At 43.2% G+C, this 21,808-nt stretch overlaps 2 pseudogenes; one reads left to right on the top strand and one right to left on the bottom strand.

Moving 5' to 3' along the window:
* Positions 1-347: 347 nt before the first annotated feature.
* On the bottom strand, positions 348-6,311 carry LOC139374510 (glutamyl-tRNA(Gln) amidotransferase subunit A, mitochondrial-like; annotated as a pseudogene).
* Positions 6,312-9,543: 3,232 nt separating this feature from the next.
* On the top strand, positions 9,544-21,408 carry LOC139374509 (reticulon-4-interacting protein 1 homolog, mitochondrial-like; annotated as a pseudogene).
* Positions 21,409-21,808: the final 400 nt, after the last annotated feature.

Genomic DNA, 21,808 nt, shown 5'->3' with positions numbered 1-21,808 from the left:
AATGTACATTTTAAGCTCAAATAATGCAACAAAATGTAAAAAAATTAAATGAATAAATTTCCCCGCCGGACAAGGATTGACCCGACTTTCAAGAATCTATGAGCTATGAGCTAATTTCCTGCTATTTTACACATTTTGCCATGAGGCTGAGGGAACATTTTGCAGTTTTAAAGGTAATGTCCTGTAATTCTAAACATTTCCTTCATGGCTTATGATGTGTTCATATGCTTTCTGGGGGGGGGGGGGCTCGACAAAAACAAATATTAATAATACTTTTTTTTTGGGGGGGGGGGGGTTGAGGGCCCCACTGATGTTCAACGCCCAGGTTCACAATACTTGTCTTCTGGATACGTGACCTAATCTTTAAGTCATTCATTCAAACTCATACTTGGAACCGCCAGACAAACAGCAAGTAATAAAGTGTCTTTAATGGAAGTCAGTAACTTCAGAACAAATCCAGAAAAGGCCATACATCTTTGAGTATGTCCTTTACATGACCATGATAATGTCACTCATCTGAGTAGCTCTGTATTCATTAGTTTCACCTCATACAACTGAGGTCTGCTCTCGCTTATGGACCTCCGCACCTCGCTCCCCCTGTACGGCATCTCCATGGTAATGGATAGGGGTAAAGCCCACCTTCTGCTCTATCCACTGGGCTACTGTCAGCAGCAGTCCTGGAGGGTGGGGCCTATTAGCTGCAGGCCAATGGGAAGGTATGCTCGATAACGCTGTTGTCACAGAAACAGCAAGGAGTCCTGGAGCAGAAAATTAGAGTTGGAGGGGTAAATGTGAGAAAGTCGAGAGGGAGAGGGGTTGGCAGGGTAAGGTTGTTTGAAGGCCAGACTGTGAGGGGGATAAAAGATGGGTTAAACTTTAACTGCCCGCAAAGTTATCAGCTTCCCTGATGGAGATGATTTGTTTCAGATAGACCTTCATCTGGATTTGTAATCAAAGGGTTGACCGAAATAGGAATTCCAACCCAATTCCTTTGAAAAGGGAGAGTTAAATGATGAACATATTATTTCCTGCCATGTTGCTGTGTGAAGATGTCCTCCTGGGCACTACGTGTGGGGTTGTCTTCCTGCATGAAGTCTGTGTTGTGCATGGCGTCACTCAGTGTGGTGGGCATGAGCAGCACGTCAACACCCGAGCTGGACACTTGCTTGAAGTCCTCTGCTATCAGACAATGCACCTGCTGGGTCATCACAAAGTAGTGCTCATAATTCCTGTTAGAAGGGAGGCAAACATGAGGGTCTGTCTTAACTCTTGTCCAAATATTCAAATTCCTGCTTCCATCCTCAACACGACCACCGATCTTACAGTAGCAGAAAAGTCTGGGTTTATACTGAAAAATGTGTTTGCTGTGTCTTACTGTCTGAGCAGGAAGTAGTTCCCCGAGAGGATTCTTCCTTGTATAACATTGTTAAATCCCTGGTGGCATACATGGCCACTACGGTGGCCTGTGGAGAACAATTCACAAATAATTCCATTTCAATCTTGCTTTACAATAACAAAATCCCTTGTAAATGTAAACAAATACGAAGTACACATACAGCAACAATTAAAATAAACAAAGGTCGCCATCAAGGGCTAGTTATAATAGCAGCATAATATTTAGAATCCACTCATGGTCAATTTGACTTTATTTGGCTTCATAGCAATGGACTTCTGTCTTTGTCTTGCATTAAGTAAGCGCTATTAATTCACATCATAGATCAACAATGAAACAACAGCATAGCCAGACAGACAAACAGTCTGACAGATGTGCGGCATGTGCCACATGCCTCACATGTTCAAAGTTTTACCAACAATCTTCATGTTAATGTTAAACCACTGGGATGAACTGAGATGCCTGATCCTACTGGGAGGATAGGGTGATCTCACCTTGGGAATGCCCACACAGATGTTCCTGACATCAAAGTCACCCGGTAGGTCTGTCAGTGTGGAAGGGTTATGGTAGTAGAGTCTGACATCATGGCCTTGGAGAATACCTGTGTGACACAACAACCCGCACCCCAGGTCAACAAACCCCACATTGCAGTTTTACATGCCATAAAATTAACATTTCAGAGTAATACTTTTTACCTGGTCAGGAAAAAAATACAGGCCCCATGGGATGGCCATATAACATGCCTGACCCAGGACGGTGGCTGAGTCATGATGCCTGGGACCTCCATCGAGTTGACCAGGCGGATGAGGCCGTGTCTGGACACCAGGCCGTAGGTTGGCTTCAGGGCCACTATGTCACACAGAGCCCTTGGGTTACGGGTGGAGCCACCTGTATCCGACCACAAAGAGCTGTCAGGGGCCAGAACCAGGAGATAAGACCTTTAGTGTTTCAGAGTTCAATAAAAAGGTGTTGTTGAGTCTCTTTGCTCCACTACGAGCTAAAAGTAAAGTGCTTCATAAATACATAAACTACGGTATTAGTCAATGCTCAGGAAGTTGCATTGTTAGCCACAGTGGTTGAGTATGTTCCTATTATGCAGCATTTTGCAACAGTATGGGAAACTTGAACTCAGACCTGTGTCTGCAGACTCACAGGAAGCTGGTGAGAGAGGCCATAGCTGCAGCACTTCCTCCAGAGCTGCCTTCCGTGATGACCCAGTTAGAGTCAGGGTCAGCCCCAGTCTGCTCTCTGTAAGGGGCGGCGTAGCTCCAGGTGTTCCGGACAGGTTCAAAAGCACGGTCAGTACTGCCTGCACTGGAAAATAATGGAGGGAGGGTACTATACACTCACTTTCAGTCATGAATGCAGGTTGGGGCAGTTTACAGATATGATAATACTTTGGTAATTCTGCAAATACATGTATTTCCTAAAGGGAGATTGAGAGCCTTAGCATATAGCAAACTCATCCAAGTTAGTTTCCCCAATGAGAACAGCACCCTGGTCAAGGAGCTTCTGAACCACTGTGGCATTGTATGGATGAGTGTATTCTACAAAACAGATACTATAATAATAAATGCATCCAACTGTAAAGAGGAGGAATGAATCAATTTTTAGGCCTGTCAGCAGATATACCTTTCAGCATTTGAGGTACAAGTGTTCTTGATGTTCTCTGTGTAGAAGTTGTCCTTCACAGCAAAAGGGATCCAGTGGACCTTTGGGGGCACCTGCAAGGAAGATAAAAATGTGAGACCAGATCATAATGTGCAACACATGCACGTCCAGTACACACAGGCAGGCAGACAGACAGACAGACAGACAGACACAACACACACCTTTGAGGAGCCTGCGCTCAGCCTCCTCTACCTGTTTCAATGCCAGCTCCTCTGTCACCGTGATGTAAGCATTGAGATTGTGGGTTTTCTTGATAAGTTTCAGGCATTTTTTAGAGCCAAGGAGACCAATAAAATAATGTTGAATAGGTACTGTATAATTATTTCCATTTGTTATTATTACCAGTATGCTAGCTGAATCAACATGACTGAGCAGACTGCTGAAAGGGTGGAAAATAATGTGTAACGTTCCAACAGGAATCTGTTCCAAAAACGTTGTAAAGTACAATGTTGCCAACAAACAACGCATACAAAGTAGCACGATCAATTCATGAAGCTAACTAGCTGCCGAATAGGCATCAACTCACCACGTAACATATTCTTAATTCTTGTCCATAGGCTACCAGAGTGAGGACATACATTTTTCGGAATAAACGTGGGGAGTTAAAAACTTAATGAAATAGCCCACTCCCTACCGGGTATCTTATTCGGCCGCTATACAGCTTTGTATGCGTTGTTTGTTGACAACCTTGTATTTTACGTTTTTGGAACATATTCCTGTTGGAACGTTCCACAAATTATACCCACCCCAGCTGAAATGGTTGGAAATGTGTGCCATTCAACTTTGACCATGTTTTTGCTAGATGTGATAACGTTAATAACTAGCTAGCTCCCACCAGAGTTTGATGTAATAATTGAGTTGTGTAATTGTTACATTGCAGCTAGCAGACTAAATCAAATCAAATTTATTTATATAGCCCTTCTTACATCAGCTGATATCTCAAAGTGCTGTACAGAAACCCAGCCTAAAACCCCAAACAGCAAGCAATGCAGGTGTAGAAGCACGGTGGCTAGGAAAAACTCCCTAGAAAGGCCAAAACCTAGGAAGAAACCTAGAGAGGAACCAGGCTATGTGGGGTGGCCAGTCCTCTTCTGGCTGTGCCGGGTGGAGATTATAACAAAACATGGTCAAGATGTTCAAATGTTCATAAATGACCAGCATGGTCGAATAATAATAAGGCAGAATAGTTGAAACTGGAGCAGCAGCACAGTCAGGTGGACTGGGGACAGCAAGGAGTCATCATGTCAGGTATTCCTGGGGCATGGTCCTAGGGCTCAGGTCCTCCGAGAGAGAGAAAGAAAGAGAGAATTAGAGAGAGCATATGTGGGATGGCCAGTCCTCTTCTGGCTGTGCCGGGTGGAGATTATAACAGAACATGGCCAAGATGTTCAAATGTTCATAAATGACCAGCATGGTCGAATAATAATAAGGCAGAACAGTTGAAACTGGAGCAGCAGCACAGCCAGGTGGACTGGGGACAGCAAGGAGTCATCATGTCAGGTAGTCCTGGGGCATGGTCCTAGGGCTCAGGTCCTCCGAGAGAGAGAAAGAGAGAAGGAGAGAATTAGAGAACGCACACTTAGATTCACACAGGACACCGAATAGGACAGGAGAAGTACTCCAGATATAACAAACTGACCCTAGCCCCCCGACACATAAACTACTGCAGCATAAATACTGGAGGCTGAGACAGGAGGGGTCAGGAGACACTGTGGCCCACTCCGAGGACACCCCCGGACAGGGCCAAACAGGAAGGATACACGCATTGTGACAAAATTAATCAGAATACAAACTAGCTAATGCTATTGGTAACGAGTTGATTTAACTTACGTCTCTTATTGACAAGCTCAGCATGCTTTCTGTGTGTCAAATCAACCCAAATATACAGTAACCTTCAGTTTATGCGGTGACAGGGGGTTCTACCATGTTTGTTTAGCTTCTGGAAGCTCAACATCGTACTCTGTGATTGGATGTAGGATGAGTAAACCGCACTCCAATTGCTTGAGTATTAGCTGTCAAATGGTGTTTGCCAGATGAGGAAGCAGCATGAGTGCAAGAGCTAGCTACATTTTTGTCCTTCCAGAGTGTAAAAACGATAACACAGGTAGAACAATGAGACAGATATTTCAACGGATGTACAAATGTGAAGCATCCGTTTGGCGTTTCTACTCAGTACCAAATATGGAAGTGAGAGGGATCCCATCCCAGCAGTTGGAGAATAAGGAAGGAGAAGGATTTTGGCCGACATTCTGCAAAATCGATTAAACATTTGATCTCAATACAGTTTTCTGTTCCCAAAACTAAAATATGTTATGAACAGGGTGGACTAAGTTTTGTAGACTTTACCGTTTGCCAAAGTTTATAAAATGTCATTGTTTAGACGAAGTACAAATGCGAATTGAGTTATTGCACATGTGCACTTCACAGAGTAATTATTCCCTTACTGAAATATGCAGATGTGTGCTAGAACAGACCAATTTGAATCTTGCTAGCTCGTACTTGGCTCTGTCACCTTGCTTGTTCTGACCGCTATGACTCATTTGTTCCCATTGGAAACAGCAGGCTGTGGTCTATCTATAAACATCTTTGGTAGTATCCAACTTCCTTGCTCATTTTTAGGTCAAATATACACTATGCAAACTACCATGAACGTCTTGCAAACTAGTTTTGCAAATTAAGACTAGTCTCAAATTATGGAAGCAACACTTCACTAAGGTCTAGTAAAAAAATATCGACCAAGACCACTGCTCCAGAGTTCAATGGCGGGCGAGCTTTACACCACTCCAGCCGACGCTTGGCATTGTGCATGGTGAACTTAGGCTTGTGGAAATTCCTTTCATGAACCTCCTGACAAATATTTATTGCGCTGACGTTGTTTCAAAAGGCACTTTGGCACTCGGTAGTGAGTGTTGCAACCGAGGACAGACGATTTTTACAGGCTATGTGCTTCAGCACTCCTGTTCAAGGTTCAGCCTTTACTGACATTTTTTGTCTATGGACATTACATGGTTATGTGCTCGATTTCATACACCTGTCAGCAACAGGTGTGCCTGAAATAGCCGAATCCACTAATTTGAAGGGGTCTGTAGTGTATCTGACTCTGCTCATTCATGTCACGTCCACTCCCGCTCCGGAGCTTGACATCGCCGGTTTACTAACCACCCGCCCTGGCCCTAGATACGCGACCATTTGGATCCGGCACAGTTACCCACATCACTGCAACACTCACCCTCACCAATGGACCCATGCACCAGGAAAGTCTTCCCTTCATCACCACAGCACCCGTACACAAGGTAATCCTCGGCCTCCCATGGCGCCAACGTCACAACCCCACAATGTCAACTCATGTTCCATATCTCCCTGGCACACTCCAGCAGGGAAACTCCTTCCCGTTCCCATGCCTCAGCGGCCATGGTCTCATCTGTCCATTGATCTCACTTCTGATGGTTACACTACTATTATGGTTGTTGTGGACAGATTTAAAAAATCCTGCTATTTTATCCCTATCTCTTGTCTCCCTACCGCTCTCCAGGTCGCTGAGGCCCTGTTCCAGCTGGTCTTTCGGCACTATGGCCTTCCAGAGGACATTGTCTCTGGCCGTGGCTCCCAATTCATGTCACGGGTATGGAGGGCCTTCCTGGAGAAGCTGGGGATCACTGCCAGATTCACTTCCGGGTACCGGCCTCATACGGGCAGGTGGAGAGGATGAACCAGGAGCTGGGGAGGTTCCTTAGGAGTCATTGTCAGTACCGGCAGGGGGAGTGGGCCCAGTTCCTTTACTGGGCGACGTTTTCCAAGAACTCACTTCGTCATTCCTCCACCGGGCTGTCTCCTTCCAGTGCGTCCTGGGGTACGAGCCGGTCATGGACCCATGGACCCCGATCCAGATTGAAGCCACTGTGGTGGACGAGTGGTTTTGCTGACAGAAGGAGCAGGCGGACCGCCACTGCAGTGAAGTTCCCGTGTTCCATTCTGGTGATCATGTCTGGCTCTCTCAGGAACCTCCCATCTGCTTGCCCTGGGTTCCAGTGGATGACATTCTAGATCCCAACATCATCTGAGATTTCCACCTTCGCCGTCTGGACTGGGATGTCTCATGGTCTGTCAAACATAGCTCTAGCTCTTTCACTTTTCACCGCAGATGCAGAAGTGAGACATTGGTGGATGTGGTGGATTGAGACAGGCGATTTCGTGAGAAGAGCGGGTTGGCATACTATTATGACCCCTCTATGGAAAGATGAGACTTTTACGAACACCATGGTGTACTCCGTTTTGCTCTATGACCCCCCACAAGCATCTGAAGTTGGTATAGCCGATCTGCCAACTTCTATCTGTAGCGTCAGTACAGCTTGAACTACACACTAATATTACCCCTCTGTGGAAAGGTGAGACACTCACGAACACGTACAGTGACAGTCAAAAGTTTGGTGGAGGGCATACAGAAGATATCCCTATTTGGTAAAATACGAATTCCATGTTATGGCATGAACAGCTCAAATAAGCAAAGAGAAACGACAGTCCATCATTACTTTAAGACATGAAGGTCAGTCAATCTGGAAAATGTCAAGTTTCTTCAAGTACAGTCGCAAAAACCATAAGCTCTATGATGGAACTGGCGCTCATGAGGACCTACTCAGGAAAGGAAGACCCAGAGTTATCTCTGTTGCAGATGATAAATTCATTAGAGTTACCAACCTCAGAAATTGCAGCCCAAATAAATGCTTCACAGAGTTCAATGATCAGACACATCTCAACATCAACTGTTCAAATGAGACTGCGTGAATCAGGCCTTCGTGGTCGAATTGCTGCAAAGAAACCACTACTAAAGGACACCAATAGGAAGAAAAGACTTGCTTGTAGGATTGTAGGATTTTTTATTAATTTATTTGCAAATTATGGTGGAAAATAAGTATTTGGTCAATAACAAAAGTTTATCTCAATACTTTGTTATATACCCTTGGTTGGCAATGACAGAGGTCAAACATTTTTTGTAAGTCTTCACAAGATTTTCACACTATTGCTGGTATTTTGGCCCATTCCTCCATGCAGATCTCCTCTAGAGCAGTGATGTTTTGGGGCTGTTGCTGGGCAACACGGACTTTCAACTCCCTCCAAAGATTTTCTATGGGTTGAGATCTGGAGACTGGCTAGGCCACTCCAGGACCTTGAAATGCTTCTTACAAAGCCACTCCTTCGTTGCCCGGGTGGTGTGTTTGGGATCATTGTCATGCTGAAAGACCCAGCCATGTTTCATCTTCAATGCCCTTGCTGATGGAAGGAGGTTTTCACTCAAAATCTCACAATACATGGCCCCATTAATTATTTCCTTTACATGGATCAGTCGTCCTGGTCCCTTTGCAGAAAAACAGCCCCAAAGCATGATGTTTCCAACCCCCATGCTTCACAGTAGGTATGGTGTTCTTTGGATGCAATTCAGCATTCTTTGTCCTCCAAACACGACGAGTTGAGTTTTTACCAAAAAGTTATATTTTGGTTTCATCTGACCATATGACATTCTCACAATCTTCTTCTGGATCATCCAAATGCTCTCTAGCAAACTTCAGACGGGCCTGGACATGTACTGGCTTAAGCAGGGGGACATGTCTGGCACTGCAGGATTTGAGTCCCTGGTGGCGTAGTGTGTTACTGATGGTAGGCTTTGTTACTTTGGCTCTCTGCAGGTCATTCACTAGGTCCCCCCGTGTGGTTCTGGGATTTTTGCTCACCGTTCTTGTGATCATTTTGACCCCACGGGGTGAGATCTTGTGTGGAGCCCCAGATCGAGGGAGATTATCAGTGGTCTTGTATGTCTTCCATTTGCTCCCACAGTTGATTTCTTCAAACCAAGCTGCTTACCTATTGCAGATGCAGTCTTCCCAGCCTGGTGCAGGTCTACAATTTTGTTTCTGGTGTCCTTTGACAGCTCTTTTGTCTTGGCCATAGTGGAGTTTGGAGTGTGACTGTTTGAGGTTGTGGACAGTTGTCTTTTATACTGATAACAAGTTCAAACAGGTGCCATTAATACAGGTAACGAGTGGAGGACAGAGGAGCCTCTTAAAGATGGAGTCACAGGTCTGTGAGAGCCAGAAATCTTGCTTGTTTGTAGGTGACCAAATATTTATTTTCCACCATAATTTGCAAATAAATTAATTTAAAATCCTACAATGTGATTTTCTGGATTTTTTTCCTTCTCATTTTGTCTGTCATAGTTGAAGTGTACCTATGATGAAAATTACAGGCCTCTCTCATCTTTTTAAGTGGGATAATTTGCACAATTGGTGGCTGACTAAATACTTTTTTGCCCCACTGTATATGTATATATATATATATATATATAAATAAATGTTTTCCTTGGTATGACCTTCTAAAAAACAAATTCCCCCTCTCCCCCCCGGGCTTTGACAGGGCTTAGAATGTAATGGGATTATACAAGACTGAAGAACATATTGACATATTATAGCTAGTTGATGAACATAATCATGCATCTTTTGAGACAGTTGTCATGCGGTCAGGGGTCTTGTCTCCTAATCAGGAGAGCACCATGTGTGAAAACATTCCTCCATGGAGGTCAGAAGAGACTGTTCAACACCACCTCCAACAGCCGTATGACAATCATGCCTGCTTGGGAGATCAATAGATACGGCAGCAATGATGTCTTTCGGTTCACTAAAAACGCTGGGTTATGGACTAAGGAAGTTATCCTCAAAGTCCATGCTGCAGGTCTTAACCACATTGACGTCAGCATGATAGGTTGTTGTGATATTCTAGCTTGATAGATTCCTTCTTCTTCTTCTTCTTCTTCTTCTTCTTCTTCTTCTCCTTCTTCTTCTTCTTCTATGAAGTTTAACGGCTGTTGACATCCAATAAATACTGCATTAACGCCACCAATTAGACTTGAGTACAACTCCATTATACTTTGCTTTATAAAAGGTAAATTAATCAACAAATAATCTACCTTCTAACCCTACATTCATTAAAAACCCACCACCTTACTCCACTATTTAAATCTATCTAGTCCTACCTCAGGCCAGCAGCCTGAAAGGAGGGGACACCACCACTCAACACAACCTGTAACACAACCTGACGTCAAATCTCTTACACCCAAATACTTTTCTGCAGCTGCCACCACAACCTCTATTTTCTGCGACTTGCATTCTATCCCTGCAGTACAGTTGATAACCATTGCTATGAACACTAAAAAGCCAATCTTACTGAAGCATATATCATTTATTGGCCTATCTCTCTGTACTGATACATATCTACTACTCACACGAATACTCTAAGGATCCTTCCCCCTTGACCCATCTTCCTCAACTTTCCTCACTGCCTCAGTATGCGACACCCTTCGCTCTACTCTAACCCTGGTAACCTCAACCTGCCTCTCTCACACTGGACATTTCTGATGCCTAGCCCCATGGGCACCCTTACAATTAACACATACCGCTTATTTCCCCAATGCTACACATTCCTTCGTCTCATGCCCTTCTGCACACTTCTCACACCTAGGAACCTCCCTCCTACGCACTGCTGCCAAATGCCCATAAGCTTGACACCTGTAACAACGTAATGTATTCAGCACATAAGCTCATACGGGATAACTGAAATAACCTAACAACACATTGTCGGCCAGAGACTCAACATCAAAACAGACAATGACTCTTCTGCTTCACCACTCACCCGATTAATTCCCTTGAAGTGACCTTATTTTTATAGGCTAACTCTTCATTTCAAGTCAGTGGTTTTCCTATGACCTTCTCAGAGTTCTTAAAGAAGATAGACTATCAGATCTTTTATAGATAGCTTATATGAAGACAGTTGTGAGACATCTTCACAATAGCCTTTTTGTGCACACACCACAGTCTCGTGAAAAGGAAACTGCCATCATTCAGAGCTGACTGAGCATCTGTTGTTTTGCTATTCACGTTTGGTCTGTGTATGAGAGAGAGAGATCTGAGTGTGCAAAATAGATCACCCCTGGAGATGAGGAGAGCTCTTCTGACACAAGGGAAAGTTGACTGCTATAGCACATTTGGTTTGGGTGTTAAATTCAAACTGTGAATGTTAGGCTAAACCTCACACGTAGGCCTAGATGTGCTCTTTAAAGAGGTGGGGACCTGCTGTTTCTTATTAGACCTCTCAGTCTAATCAGTGATGATCTTCCCAGCTAGTTTCAGTGTTCTTGTCATCTTGTGGCCTCTGTTCGTATCTGAATGTACTTGTCTACTTGAACTGATTGCGTTTTGCCTTATTCCTGTGTTGTTTCTGCCCTCTCAGGTGGGTATGGGGCTGCCACCAAGGCCATGAAGAGAGACCTCCTAAACATCAACCAATCCGGCAGTGAGTTTCCCCTGATCCTGGGCCGTGATGTGTCCGGAGTCATCATCGAGTGTTTTCTGGATGTGGCACCAGACTACTTCAAATAGGTGGATGAGATAACACAAACAAATAGGCCCCAGGATGCAGTACAATAGGGTGGTACTCTCTGTGGGAAGGGTTGGGGTTGTGTGTGTTTGTTTGTTTGTTTTTGTGTTACCGCTTTGTTTATTTAATCCAAATGCAGCTGAAATGTGAAGCACCTCATTGTATCATTGTTAATGTCAGTGGTTTTAATATTATGTTTCTCATAGCTTTCAGAGAACATAGACTATCAGATCTTTTACACAATAGCCTATAAGAAGTCAGATGCGAGACATGTTCACAATAGCATGTTCACAATAGCCTGAATTTCCCTTTCACCTAGTGAAAAGGATATTCAGCAACCCTTGGAGGACAGTGATAAAAGAGCTTCTTTATGGATAAAAAGTAAAACCAACGCGTTTTGTACCTTGGCCTTCGGGAATTACAGATGGTGATGAGCATTTTTTAAATGTTTGTATAATGTTACATCATCACACCACCTTGGGGCCAACTGGTCAACTCGTCGTCAGTGTGTCAGTGAAACACGATATGGATGTGAAGATATACACAAACAGAGAATTAAAAATGTCACAATCTTGGTATCTGTGCCATCCATGCAGGGTGTTACCAGTGCTTGGTTGGTTAAGCCAGTGTTTTTTTCCTTCTCAGGTGTGGGCGGCCATTCCCCCTTGGAAACATGGAAGCCTGGCTGAGATTGTGGTGTTGAGTGCAAATGTGGTACTGTTTTGTTTATGATCCCTTTATGTTTTTGTGTTGTAGTTTGTTTTCCAAACCATTGTTTGTTTGTGGTTATTTCTACAATAAACATATGAGTAGTGAATATTACTACTGCCAGGGATACTCTGCTTTCTTTAGCATGTTCAAGAGAGAATGCATTTGGATACATTAGTATAGGCAATTTTAGGTGTCTCCTGTGGGCTAAATGCTATTGCTAGGCTGGAATGGAATTTTGGGATGGTGTCAGATTTGAGAATAAAAGCTACCAGCAGAGTTAGACTCCATGGTGCTGCTCAGTGAGGCATGGTCATTAATGACAGACTCATTAAATAGGCTTTCTGTGTGATGAGGAGCCAAATGAGGAGCAAGCAGGACTGCAGACAGACTAGCCAGCTCTGAGTTGGCATCGTTACGCAGGGATTTTTAATGGATGATGATGACTCAACATTTTCAGATAGTGACAAGTTTGGTCGGAGGTTTGTGAGGCTCAAGGTAGAAGTTATCTAGGATCAGATTTCCCTTCCCCCTTATCCTACCTAACCTTTTGAAGGATGAACCTATATCTTTGACCTACTCTCGAGTCCTGAGTGTGACTGGGTCCGGTGTCCAAAAAGCCCAAATTTCTGAGTCACACGGAGGTGGCGGCCGCTCCTTACGTGTCTGTCAGAGCCTGGTCTGCCCTGGTCAACTCAGGAGGCCTTAACAAGGACAACTGTGCCAAGAAACAGCAAACACACACACACACATGCACATCTCCTGCCAATTTGAGGTCAACTTGTCTCTTTCCCCCTCGAACCCCTGCTGTTGTCCCTATTCATCCCAGATAATCCTCATGTCTTTGATCTTGTTGATTATTCCACTTGGTTATTTCATAAAAAGCCTGTCTGTATGAAACCAGTTGGTTATGAGCATGGGGAGGGAATTGTACTGTGGCATAGTGGGCCCATTGGAAATGGGCTTCAGCAGTGGCTTATATGGCATGGGACTTGGCACTCTGAAGCCACTGGTTCACATGCAATAGACAGAAGAGTTTAACACGTTTTTGTGTTGGATTTGATATAAATGTATTTTATTTTCTCCATTTTCACTCTGTGTCTACTTATCTGGTGTTTTTCCGTCCCCATACAGCACTCTGATCCTGGGAGCTTCAGGAGGCGTCTGAACATTTTCCATACAGATGTAGATACTGATGTTGACGACGACCATAATGTTCTGGTACTGTAAATTCATGACTTCATTTTCACTGTGAAAATGTTTACCGGCAATCTTAGGTATTCAAACCCCATCTCCATGACAATAGCTACATGGACATAATACAAAGCCTTAATAACAAATAACAATGACATATCATTTCTCTAAAAAAATGTTTATATTTGTGTGAGTAACATCATACGTGTGTCTGGGCCCGGCTGTCCTATTGTGTCGCCCTAACCCATTGCTGTGACCTCAATCAGCACATCTAGCAGTGGGGTAAAAATACTTTAAAGTACTACTTATGTAGTTTTTGGGGGTATCTGTACTCAACTTTACTATTTACAGTTTTGCCAACTTTTACTTTTACTTCACTACATTCCTGATGAAAATAATGTACTTTTTACTCCATACATTTTCCTTGACACACAAAAGTACTCATTAGATTTTAACACAAAAATTCCCACACTTATCAAGAGAACGTCCCTGGTCATCCCTACTGCCTCTGATCTGACGAACTCACTAAACACAAATGCTTTGTTTGTAAATTGTTTCTGAGTGTTGGAGTGTGCCACTGGCTATCCGTCAATAAAATTTTTTTAAAAAATGATGCTGTCTGGTTTGCTTAATATAAGTAATTTTTATAGATCATTTAGGCTAAAAAAACAACCTGATGATTGAAAAAAAAAATGGTTTGACATGTTTCTATGAACTTTATGGATACAATTTAGATTTTTTTGTCTGATTGTTTTGACTGAGTTTGGGCCTGTGGATTACTGAAGAAAACGTGCTAACAAAAAGGAGGTTTTTGGATATAAAGAGACTTCATCGAACAAAAGGAACATTTATTGAGTAAATTAATGTCTTCTGATTGCCACCATATGAAGATCATCAAAGGTAAGGGATTCTGCTTGGCTGGTTACTGTTTGTAATAATTTGTCAACTGGGCTATGTTCTGGGCTAGGTATGTTCTGGGCTAGGTATGTTCTGGGCTAGGTATGTTCTGGGCTAGGTATGCTTTCGCCGAAAAGCATTTTATAAACATGACACTGTGATTGGTAAAGTTAATCTTTAAACCTATGTAAAATATGTTTTCTTTTCTGAATTTTTATAATGAGCATTTCTGTATTTGAATTTGGCGCTCTGCAACCTCACTGGATGTTGGCCAGATCACATACCCTAGAGAGGTTAATGGGATTCTGAGAGATTCTGGCGTTTAAGCCCTTGTTCTACTTACCCAAAGCAATACTACTATACAGTCGACACAAATATTAATTTTCACAAAGTTTTCTGCTTCAATGTCTTTAGATATTTTTGTTAGATGTTACTATGGAATACTGAAGTATAATTACAAGCATTTCACAAGTGTCAAAGGCTTTTATTCACAATTACATGAAGTTGATGCAAAGAGTCAATATTTGCAGTGTTGACCCTTCTTTTTCAAGACCTCTGCAATCCGCCCTGGTATGCTGTCAATTAACTTCTGGGTCACATGACCCTGATGGCAGCCCATTCTTGCATAATCAATGCTTGGAGTTTGTCAGAATTTGTGGGGTTTTGTTTGTCCACCTGCCTCTTGAGGATTGACCACAAGTTCTCAATGGGATTACGGTCTGGGGAGTTTCCTGGCCATGGACCCAAAATATCTATGTTTTGTTCCCAGAGCCACTTAGTTATCACTTTTTCCCTATGGCAAGGTGGTCCATCATGCTGGAAAAGGCATTATTCGTCACCAAACTGTTCCTGGATGGTTAGGAGAAGTTGCTCTCGAAGGATTTGTTGGTACCATTCTCTATTCATGGCTGTGTTCTTAGGAAACATTGTGAGTGAGCCCACTCCCTTGGCTGAGAAGCAACCCCACATATGAATGGTCTCAGGATACTTTACTGTTGGCATGACACAGGACTGGTGGTAGCGCTCACCCTGTCTTCTCCGGACAAGCTTTTTTCCGGATGCCCCAAACAATCGGAAAGGGGATTCATCAGAGAAAATGACTTTACCCCAGTCCTCAGCAGTTCAATCCCTGTACCTTTTGCAGAATATCAGTCTGTCCCTGATGTTTTTCCTGGAGAGAAGTGGCTTCTTTGCTGCCCTTCTTGACACCAGGCCATCCTCAAAAAGTATTCGTCTCACTGTGCATGCAGATGCACTCACACCTGCCTGCTGCCATTCCTGAGCAAGCTCTGTATTGGTGGTGCCCCGATCCCACAGCTGAATCAACTTTAGGAGACGGTCCTGGCGCTTGCTGGACTTTCTTGGGCGACCTGAAGCCTTCTTCTCAACAATTGAACCGCTCTCCTTGAAGTTCTTAAAACGTTCTCAAAACGATCGCTAACTTCCTTCATGCTGCACGCAGAGACATACAAATGGTATCCACAAGTTCATCTGACTCTGGGTAAGTAGAACACAGAATCCCGCAGCATCCCTTAAAAACCTCCATGGTGGCATTTATCTGAATAGGATGAGGATTGTTCCCCTTGGGTCAGTTAACTGTAATCAAGGATTGGGCACCTCTCTCTCACTGCCACAGTAAACTCTCATTAGTGTGTGGGAAAATAAGTCTCTCCAGTTAATGAAATAAACTCTCCCTCTCTCCCTCTCTTTCTCTCTCCTCCACCGTCCTAGTTTTGATCTGGTTCTGGATAATGTGGGCGCGGACACAGAGAGCTGGTCTCTGGGCCTTCTGAATCCGTGGTATGGCACCAAGCACGTAACCCTGGTAACGCCCTTCCTCCGGAACACCGACCTGCTGGACATCGCTGACAGAATGCTCCGGGTCTCCGTGTTATCCAAAGCACTCAAGGCAACCATGGCAGCATTTCTGTATTTAATACAATGCATTCTTTATTTACACAGATTGACGACAGAACCATATACAACACCTACCATGAACATGTACAGCAAAGCACTTACTAGACTTTTGAAATGTCCCCTTATAAGGCAACACCCAATCTCACTCCCTTTGCTTGTCATCCCGCCCTCACATAGTAACACCGACATCCTGTTGGCATTTGTGGTGTACAAACTGCAAAATGTGCAGTGCATTTGAGGTTTTGTGCACGCCTTTTTTCTCTCCTTGTCATAGTCCCACCCACCACATCACCACATGATCCACAAGATGTACTGATAGCTGTATGTTTAAGTGGGTCTCATCACGGAGAACCAGAGCAGTGCTGATTACATTTATCACTGCTCAAATACTGTAGCAGGAATAGGTAGGACTTGAACACAACATTTGTTCCTCAACTGCAGTGTATGATATACCATTTTCTAGTCTCTACTTTTATCCACTGTAAAGAAAAACATTTCACATTTTGCTACATAGGATTGAATCCAGGTGGTAGGTCACAAATGGTACTCCAGTGCAATCAGTAATGTAGTAATTTCTAGTAACGGAAATGGAAAACCATTTACTCTGGGAAATAGAAACTTAAGATGAGGTGGATGTGTGTGTGAAGACATGGTTTGTCTTGGGGGAGCCCCATAGAAACATGCACTGTCCCTGTCCCCCACTATAGGTGGAATGGCACGGTGGATCTGAACCATGGGGTTTGTCCCGTAGCAGTGTTGACAGTAGAAAGAGACAGACCTTGGTTAGAATATAGAAGAGGTGGGGGGAGTAAAGTGTTATCACACCGTATCTATTTCGCGCCCCATACTGTCGATCACTTTTTGAACACCCACTTGTCTCCCCCTATTTCTCCCTTCTATCACTCACCCTGTCTCTCTCCACTCACTCATATGATCTCTCATTTCCAAGACAAAGTGCAACCAGATCTGTAAACCATGTGTCTTAGGAGGTACAGCCAGGGAGGCCATTGTGTCTGTGACAGAAAGTAGGAGGTACAGCCAGGGAGGCCATTGTGTCTGTGACAGAAAGTAGGAGGTACAGCCACGGAGGCCATTGTGTCTGTGACAGAAGGTAGGAGGTACAGCCACGGAGGCCATTGTGTCTGTCTGGGTCTTGACTTGTGTGTGCCAACACTGGCTCACAATGGTATAGTGAGTGATCAACTGCAAAAATAAAACCATTGCATTCGTAATGAGATTAATTATTAAACATGTATAACACATGCAACGAAGGAAAATGTAATCAGATATTCAGACTGAGGTGGCCATCTACATACAAATGTTTCTATATATTATTTCAGTTTATAACTCACTCATAGTTAGGAGTGAGTTATAAACTGGTAATAAACTCTGATTATGGACAGTTTGAACGAGATATGGTATACAGTACATCTTAGACACAGATCTTTACTTAAGCATCTGTACTTTAGTCTGTGTAAGGGCTGACAACAACACCCAACATAAATGTCTTTATTTTATTTGAGTGTAACAAAACACTAGTCTGGCACGTATACTGCATGTGGTTTCCTGTTTAACCTTGTTCCTATCTCTTTTTCGCCTTGTGCACTATCGCTGGGGGAAGTTTGCACCCAATGGACCCACACTTGATGACATCAGCGAGATGGTGGTTAACATGCATATGCATTTCTGTTGAACCACCAGCTGTAATCCCTTTTATAACAGCAACCGAGCTGATTAACAAAAGCTTAAAGCTTCCTGACTGAATGGTTAGTGGTACAATATTAAACTATACAACCATCTAGGAAATTATGAATACTTAATAGCAATGGCTAACAGAGCCACAAGCATGAAGATAATCAGACAGTGACGTTTCAAGGTTCTGTTCGACTCGACTTGTAACCTAACTTTTTAATCTGAATCGAACAAAGATACATTTTAGTGTTTCTCTCCTGTCTCATTTTTTGTGTATTTTATAGACTTGTTTTAGTACTGGTGAATCATGATTCAGGATTTGACGTAAATAGGGAAGTAAATTAATCAGCTAAATTTGACCTGTTTCTCAATCCCTATGGGTGTTCTGGCTCGGAAAAGGCTTGCTTACTACTTATCCTACTTCACAATCTCTTAAACCCAACTTGTTCGCTTTTTTGGCTTCGATTTTACTGTTACTTTAAAGCTGAACAAATCCTGTTTTCTCACTGCCATTTTATCCTGCAACATGAAAGCACACATCAAGACTAGAGGTTCAAACAGAGATAGTAGAATCAAATGAGGTGGACAAGTTGGCCATGATAGTATGAATTGCCAAGTTAGGAATCTAGCCAAGACACAGGGATTAACATCCCTACTCTTGGAGAATGTACCATGGGATGCTCAGTGACCAGCATCAAGACCATGTTGTCTATCATCTGAAAGAGATAAATGTGATTTGGACAAATATGTAACATTCATAACTGTATAGAAAACTTAACATGGAATAATTGTAACGGTTTTCTTCCTGGGAAGGATTGGAGGACCAAAATACAGCGTGGTTATTTATAAACATCTTTAATGAAAGATGAAAACATGAACACTATACAAAATAAGAAACCGTGGAAAAACTGAAACAGTCCTAACTGGTGCAAAACACAGAGACAGGAACAATCACCCACCAGATACCTAAAGAATATGGCTGCCTAAATATGTTTCCCAATCAGAGACAACGATAAACACCTGCCTCTGATTGAGAACCACTCCAGGCAACCATAGACTTACCTAGAACACTCAACTGAACACAACCCCATAGACTACAAAACCCCTAGACAAAACAAGACACATAAATCACCCATGTCATACCCTGGCCTAACCAACATAATAAAGAAATCACAGAATACTAATGCCAAGGCGTGACAATAATACTACCCCTAAAAATCATTTTGGTCATTGATAAAGATACTTTTTCTCATATCCACATCCCTCTTTGCCAATGTCAACAAGGTATTTACTGGCCTCCTGTACAGCAATGCAAAGTAGAGATGATTTTCTGCCAAAAACAGTTATCAAAGTTCTGAATGATTGCCTGTGTTTTTACAATAAAACAATATGGCTGCTCACCTGCATATTTATAATTTTGAGCCCCAATTATTTTGCAAAAAAGGCTTGCCTGTTTTGATATGGGTTCCACATGTTTATTGAATGAAACGCACAAAAACGCACAAAAACAATAAAGAACAAATGAAACGTGAAGTAAATGAAGTGCTCACAGGCAACTACACATAAACAAGATCCCACAAAACACAGTGGGGAAATGTCTGCCTAAATATGATCCCCCAATCAGAGACAACGATAAACAGCTTCCTCTGATTGGGAACCATACCAGGCCAACATAGAAATAAACAACCTAGATTACCCACCCTAGTCACACCTAACCAAATAGAGAATAAAAAGGCTCTCTATGGTCAGGGCATGACACGCGCATACAGTGACACACACACACGCACACACACACACACACACACACACACACACACACACACACACACACACACACACACACACACACACACACACACACACACACACACACACACACACACGCACAGAGTCGTGCACACACGCACAGAGACACACAGACACACGCACACAGACACACACTCACACAGACACACACACAGATTTGCACACAGACACACACACACAGAGACACACACACACAGAGACACACACATCTGGATGGGTTTTTGACCAACGAGGGATGTGACACACCATCAATGGGCACCCACTGTATTTGTAAAGCTGGAGACATGATATTATTACAGTTCATATGGTTGGCAAATTATGTCATATTGCGGCATACTGCAGCTAGGATGGAATGACATTGGTCAATAGTGGCACATTATATTGGTCAATAGTGAGATTTTTATGACCCTCTTGTCCAAGTGGAGGAAGTTAATCAGTGAGCTTCAGCCATTTCAATTGTCTGAAGCCACACACACACCTATTCTGCTCTCTCTGTCAGACATACAGTGAGGCAGGCTAGGTTTGATTTGGTATGGTCAGCCAGTGACGGTCAGACCAGATGAAGAACCGCTGTCTAGGGCTGTGCTGACCAACCAGGCTGCAATGCTAGTGTAATCCTGGTGCTAGGCCCCTAATCCAGTCCCATTATTCAGGCCCTTTGTCTGTGGCCCTGTCGGGGCTCCCGGGTCCGCTCCCCAGCTTGGAAGCAGAACAGATTCCTGTCTGCCTGGGCATTATGGAAGCGTTCCACCATGACATCATGGCTCCGTTTAATTCTGATGAAACAGCAACAGCTAGCCTGGTCACCAGAACCTCGGTTGGTTGCAATACCATACTGTTTGTAAGTTTGCCATGATAACAAACACAACAGGGTATATGTTGAGTGGAAGGAGATAGGCCTTACTTAATTATAATGTTAGGTTAGAGAAAGACTAAGCAGTATACTGTATCAATTTTGTATTTTTCTCTTTAGTGATCTCTTTCCATTCCATGTTTTCTACTCTTTCATATACCCAATACCCGATACTACGTACGATGAGAGCAGCTTTGTTCAGGTCAGGTGAGGCTGAACAGGGTGTTGTTGTGTATGGCGTTGGTGTGCATCATAGGTTGTTGTCTGATAAGGATGTCAGAGCATCCTCACCAGTTCAATACAGTTTATTCAATCCACACCGACGTACACATCATGTCATTCTGTGTAGAAGAGGAACTAGATACCCATGTGCTGGTCTAATCATCACCACAGCCATCCTCTCCATTTGATCTATTTCTATGATCTATTATTCATTTATTATTTGGAAGATGGCCGGTATTCATTCAACGGCGTGTTGCAGGGCTGCACACTGCACTACCGACAATTTTGCATTTACAAGGCAATTTCCCCGACATTTTCACCCTGCGGATGTCAGCTCAAGCATAAATTATCTTTAAATGTCAAGTGCAATGCACTTATTGAGAACAAGCCTTTTATTGAATCCCGACCGTTGCCCCGTCACACAGCTCTAAAGTCAGTTTAAAAAATATATGTTTTACTCCTTGTGACCTCTCTTCCTGTTCCTGGAGGAGGAGTTTACCATCTCCCAGGTGCCTCAGGCCATGCTGAATGTGGAGAAGGATCACGCTCAGGGAAAGACGTCAAAATCAGCAGCGGAGAGGACTCATCCGACAAACCACTGGACGACTCCACTGCCGACTCCACTGCCGCCTAGTGTTTCCTAAAAACGCAGGGGAACAACACCTACCACTGTCACTCCTAAAAACTATAAGGTTTTCCTTAAGCCTACACCGTGAGGCATTTCTGAGCGACAAACAGACTTGTGGGCATAGAGCGTAGCCTGATATGGAAATGCTGGGTGTGTTTCAGTCAGAGAAATGACTGCCTTTAGGATTGTCTGTGCTAAGCTTGTGAGTGTGTGTCTGTTTGAGTAGAGCTGTTGTAGTGGATGTGTTAAGGAAGTTGACGATAATTCAAGTCCTTGTCTTTGGAAGTGTTATTGAGATGCCTCAACAACATAACACAAATCAAGAAAAGGAAAAAAACATTTCTTTTTTTGTAGATCGTAACAGCATTTTGATGACATTACATTTAAGACAAAGTGGTTAGCATGA

Source organism: Oncorhynchus clarkii, chromosome 19 (genome assembly GCF_045791955.1).
Source record: "Oncorhynchus clarkii lewisi isolate Uvic-CL-2024 chromosome 19, UVic_Ocla_1.0, whole genome shotgun sequence".
In the NCBI taxonomy this organism is placed as follows: Eukaryota; Metazoa; Chordata; class Actinopteri; order Salmoniformes; family Salmonidae; genus Oncorhynchus; species Oncorhynchus clarkii.
The sequence above is the reverse complement of the archived record's forward strand: the minus strand, read 5'-3'. Positions and strand labels throughout refer to the sequence as shown.